Here is a 5,110-nt window from a genome sequence, read left to right on the forward strand (position 1 = left end):
ACTTTTTAAATAAATATTTAAAAATAAACACCGCTGTGCTGCAGCTTCACTGGTACTTCATCTGCGTGACTGACCTTTAGACCTGTTCTTGACTTCCTGTTGTTCACTTCCTCTTCCTGAAGCTAAAGCTAAGCTGTTTGTATAAAAGGCTTTACTGTGTCATGCTAGCTAGCTGACTTATTAGCTCAATGCTTATGTCCAGCATTTCTTTTCACCTGTACTGTAATTCCTTAACATAACTCACTTTCCGAAGAGGAATCTCATACAGTCCAGTGATGCAGAGTGATCCACCGTGTGTGTGTCAGGAACAGTTCCCTGCCCGGCCTGTAGAGGGCACTGGCAGGTGAAGCCCGCCGTGTCACCTGTTCCCCATTAGTCCTAATGTTGTGCCCTATAAATTTGTTCTATGTTTGTTGTCTAGGTCAGGTTTCTGTTATGTCTCAGTTATTAGGTTCATCTTCCCCGTGTCTTGTGTTTATGTTAATAAAGCAGCGCTTGTCTGAATCCCGCCAATGGGTCTGTCTCCATGGCGTGCAGGCGTATACACCACCACGGAGGTCTGGGTTCGCTCCCTGCACAGGGCAGGGGCACCCGGACATTACAGTGTGTGTGTGTGTGTGTGTGTGTGGTGTATACATTAACGTCACTCTGTTTCACCAGACTGTGAGATCATGATCAGTTTCTCTATGAAATCGAAGCACGTCCTGACCGTAGGTCCGGCACGACTCGGACACACACAGTGTCCACTCTCAGATCTTTTACGCTGATTCTCAGAGAATTAAAGTCTGTTAGCGAGCAGATGTCCTCAGAACGAGACGATAAACAGCAGAATGTGCAGCACGTGTTGGTCCAGAAGCAGCTGATCAAAACGAGGCTGTTTATTCTGAGAAATAAATATAAAAACACCACAAACATACGGCTGCGGTTTCACTGCGGTCAGACGGCAGCTTCAGGAAGTCCGGCGAGCGAACAGAAGCTGAACAGATCTGATTTGATGCCACAGGGGGAAATAAAACACATTAAAGTTATTCGGTTGGAAACGGTGTCGCTGATTTCGAGGCAGAAGGAGATGAGAATCAGCAAAAACTAAAAGTCAAGAGATATGAAACAGCAGGGCTTTATTCACAGCTCTGCCTCACAGCACTGCAGTCTGACCTCACTACACACACACACACACACACACACACACACACACAGCTAAGAACCTTATTTACACAATTATTCCAAATAAACACTAACTAAACACTGTAAAAAACCCTGATTTCTCAGTTTACTCCAGTTTATAGCTGCTGTCAGTGAGAACAGGAACCGTGGTTTATAAACACTGAATGTAACTATAAATGGATAAAAGTATGTTGTGTGTCATAAGACGTGATTTTTTAATAAATATAAAATATAATCATTTGTAAATTGCTGGAATAAAACCCTCTTTTACAATGACAAACAAATTACTGTTATTATTATTAAACAGCAGCACTTATAGTGGTTTATTCTTTGTTAGTAGCTTCCTGTGTGTGTATGTGTGTGTGTGTATGTGTGTGTGTGCATGTGTGTGTGTGTGTGCGTGTGTGCGTGTGTGTGTGTGCGTGCGTGTGTGCGTGTGTGTGTGTGCGTGCGTGTGTGTGTGTGTGCTCAGTGAGGTGTTGATTTTAGAGGAGATGATGTAGATGAGGGAAATGTAACTCAAGATGGAACAACACACAACTACATTCACAGTGTGTGAAAAGAAACCAAACACCTTCCTCATTGTCACATTTACACACACACACACACACACACACACACACACACACACACACACACACACCTTTCACTACTGCTCCTTTTGAGTTTTTACAGAGAAAAGAAAAGCTCCTGGTTCCTGATCAGTTCCTTGAACACTGTCCTGCTCTGTAGTGACGCTCTGCTGCGGTCAGATCATGACATCATCAGTGTTCTTCTCTCTGTTACTGCAGACTACACTCCATCATTACAGCTTCATTACATCTCTACACTCACTCTGAGTGTCTCATTCACTTCCTACTTTCACTTCTCTTTCACAGGGGCACATGTTTTCTCTCTCTCTCTCTCCCTCCCTCTCTCTCTGTGTGTCTCTCTCTCTCTCTTTTCCTCATTTCAGTAGGAGTCATTTGATGAGACAGACCTTGAGGAAGCTCCAGGACTTCTCCTTCCCGTTGTTGATGAGAACACGACAGATCCTGTTCACTACACTGACTGGAGTCTCCTGATCTTCACGCTTCATCACGCAGACGCTGAGCAGCTCATCTCATCTCATCTCCTTCACAAACTTTTACTTACTTGAAGGATATTAGACAAGTGATTTTATATTTAAAATATTCTTTTATTTCCTTCTATAAAAACAAGGAGTGTGTGTGTGTGTGTGTGTGTGTGTGTGTGAAATCAACCCTACAACAGGACAATGTACAAACTTCTGACTTGACAAATTAAAATTCTCAGAGAATAGTTTTTAAGTTAAAATGTACTTTCTACTTGTATGGTTCTGTTGGGGATTAGTAGACGTTTAATATGTCAGGGATTAGTAGATTTTTGATATGTTGGGTATTAGCAGTTTTTGTCTGTAGGGTTTTTTGGGGATTAGTAGTTAATTTTATTTGCAGAGCTTTGTTAGGGTTTAGTAGACTTTTGATATGTTGGGGACTTGTCATTTTTGTCTGTGTGATTTTGATGGGGATTAGTTTTTTGTTTGTAGTGCTTTGTCTGGGATTAGTAGACTTTTAATGTGTTGGGGATTAGTTGTTTTTGTCTGTAGGTATTAGTAATTTAGAGGTCTCTGTTAACCAACTGTTTGTCTCTCTTTCTCTCCTCCTGCAGCAAGCTTCTTAACTCACTGGATCTTGACAAATTGCCTTTTCTGGACCTCTGTCCTCCTTCTCCATCCCTGATGGACCATTTATCTTCTTTCTGATGGTCTCAGTCCAGTGTGAACATCATTCTGTGTCTCTTTGTTCAACATCTTCTAGTTCAGTTGTGGGACAGAACCAGAGGAGTCACTACTCAGGTGTGTATTAGTGTGTATTAGTGTTGGACAAACATCAGAACTCTGGTAAAGTCACTGGTCTGATCGATCTGGTGGACATGGTCCAGAACTCTCAGGTGTGTAATTCAGCATTAATGCAGTGGCAGAGTCTGGGCTCAACTGTGATGCTGCTGTAGATAATATGGATGTTCAGGATAACCACATGGTTGCGAGTGTGATTATTGCTTTAACACACACAGTTTACTGTATAGATTGTTTATTGATTTGATGTAAATGTGCTGGAGCAGAGCGGTCAGAGTGAAGCAGAAAGTCATTATGTGACTCTGCGTATGTGTAGTGACCGTGTGGACCAGCTGGAGGAACGTGATCCAGGATTTAATGCAGAAACTTCTTCCTCTTCCTCTGCCACTGCGTCTCAAGGCCACCTTCACGTCCGTCAGCATGCACAGAACCAGAACCTCAAACACAAAGAGTTTCACATCAAAACACTTCTTCACCTCCGCCTTGCAATCCCGCGTTCAAAGCATCGGAAGGATGAAACTCGCAGGCTTCCTGCTGTTCATGTGGAAATGAGAAATCTCTAATCTCTGCTCAGATGGAAATCTCACACACACACACACTCACACGCAAGCAATCAGCACAGTATCAAAGGTACACTACAGGTTTATGCACACACACACACACACACACACACACACCTCTGACTCGTCCGGAACGCCGCTGCCGCAGGAATGCTGATGTGAGCTGAAGGAGGAACGGCTTCAACATGCAGGACAACACACACACACACACACACACACACACACACACACACACACACACACACACACTGATAGCTGAAGTCTTAAAAACACAGACATTCACTCATTAGAGTTAAACGAGGGATGAATAAAGATTACTCAAAACTTCATTACAATCATTTTCAAATATTTTCTCAGACTCTCATGAGGAACCCACAAACAATCCATAAAGAACCCATGGTTCTGTGGTTTATGAGGAGAGCAGCAGTTTCCTTCCAGTTCATTATTTATTTTTGTTTGCAGTTTCTTTTATTTTGTCACGGCAGATGTTTGTTTGTTTATTTGTTTCTTGTTTTTTTCTTTTATTCTTTTTTTTTTTACATCATGCTTCATTTACCTCCTCACCAAACTCACTGCTTTTTACTGATGCTGTAGTTTTTCCCTGGTTTCTGCAAATCACACTGCTTTCTACTTTTGTTTGTCTTTTTATCTAGTGCGGTTCTTTTCCCATGCCTCATGCCTCTCCACACATCACGTCTTCTTTCATTTGTTTGTTTCTTTTGAGGTTCTTCTTCTCATCTTCACACATCTCTTTTAGTTATTTTTGTTCTTATAATGGTTCTTCACCTTGTTGTTTTAGCGAGCACAGATCTGTTCTCCAAAGCTGCTATCACGGTTCTTCACTCTCGTCTCCTCTCATCTCCTGAAAGTCTGCGTGGCCTCGGAACCTCTGCAGACCCTCAGTCTCTCCACTCTGTCTTCACTGACCTCTAGAACACAATCAGAGCCCAGACTTCTCCTTCTCCTTTATCCCAGAGAACTTCAGCCACTTGACCTGGAACCTGGAGATGTTTCTGAGTGAAGACGACGATGGAGATGGAACAGATTCTTTACTTTTCAGAAAAAAAACTGAAGGCTAAAAATCTCACACACACACACACACACACACACACACACACACACACACACACACACACACACTGACACACAGCGCTCTAGTTGAGGTGTTCATGTGGAGTCATGTGGAGCGTGTACAGGTGATCCTCAGCGTGTTCCTCATCACGACTTCCTCAGATCTCCGTTGTGGTCCATGTTCATGTGTGTCGTTAGCGGCACAGAAACGCTGATGGATCAGAGCCGAGAGACAGACGGAGTCAGACAGAGACAGATGGAGTCAGACAGAGACAGACGGAGAGAGATGGAGTCAGACGGAGACAGACGGAGACAGACAGAGACAGACGGAGGAGATCGTTACCCTTCTACTGAGACCCGAAGCTCTGGCGTTTCACTGAGCTGAAGAGAAAAACAGCTTTCTGCAGGTTACAGTGTGAGACTGTGAGGAGACGCTGAGATAAAGAGTTCTCCTGCTGAG

At 43.2% G+C, this 5,110-nt stretch overlaps 1 long non-coding RNA gene across 1 annotated transcript in view; it reads left to right on the forward strand.

The window, feature by feature from the left end:
* The first annotated feature begins 2,107 nt into the window (after positions 1–2,107).
* LOC131357502 (uncharacterized) overlaps positions 2,108–5,110 on the forward strand; it is a 3,289-nt gene continuing 286 nt past the window's right edge. Inside the window, exons 1-3 of the long non-coding RNA XR_009205280.1 lie at positions 2,108–2,316; positions 2,833–3,019; positions 3,336–5,110. The exon at positions 3,336–5,110 is cut by the window's right edge and continues 286 nt beyond it. This is a non-coding gene — a long non-coding RNA (uncharacterized LOC131357502). The remainder of the gene's footprint in view (positions 2,317–2,832; positions 3,020–3,335) is intronic.

The sequence above is a fragment of the Hemibagrus wyckioides genome, linkage group LG08 (assembly GCF_019097595.1).
Source record: "Hemibagrus wyckioides isolate EC202008001 linkage group LG08, SWU_Hwy_1.0, whole genome shotgun sequence".
Classification (NCBI taxonomy): Eukaryota; Metazoa; Chordata; class Actinopteri; order Siluriformes; family Bagridae; genus Hemibagrus; species Hemibagrus wyckioides.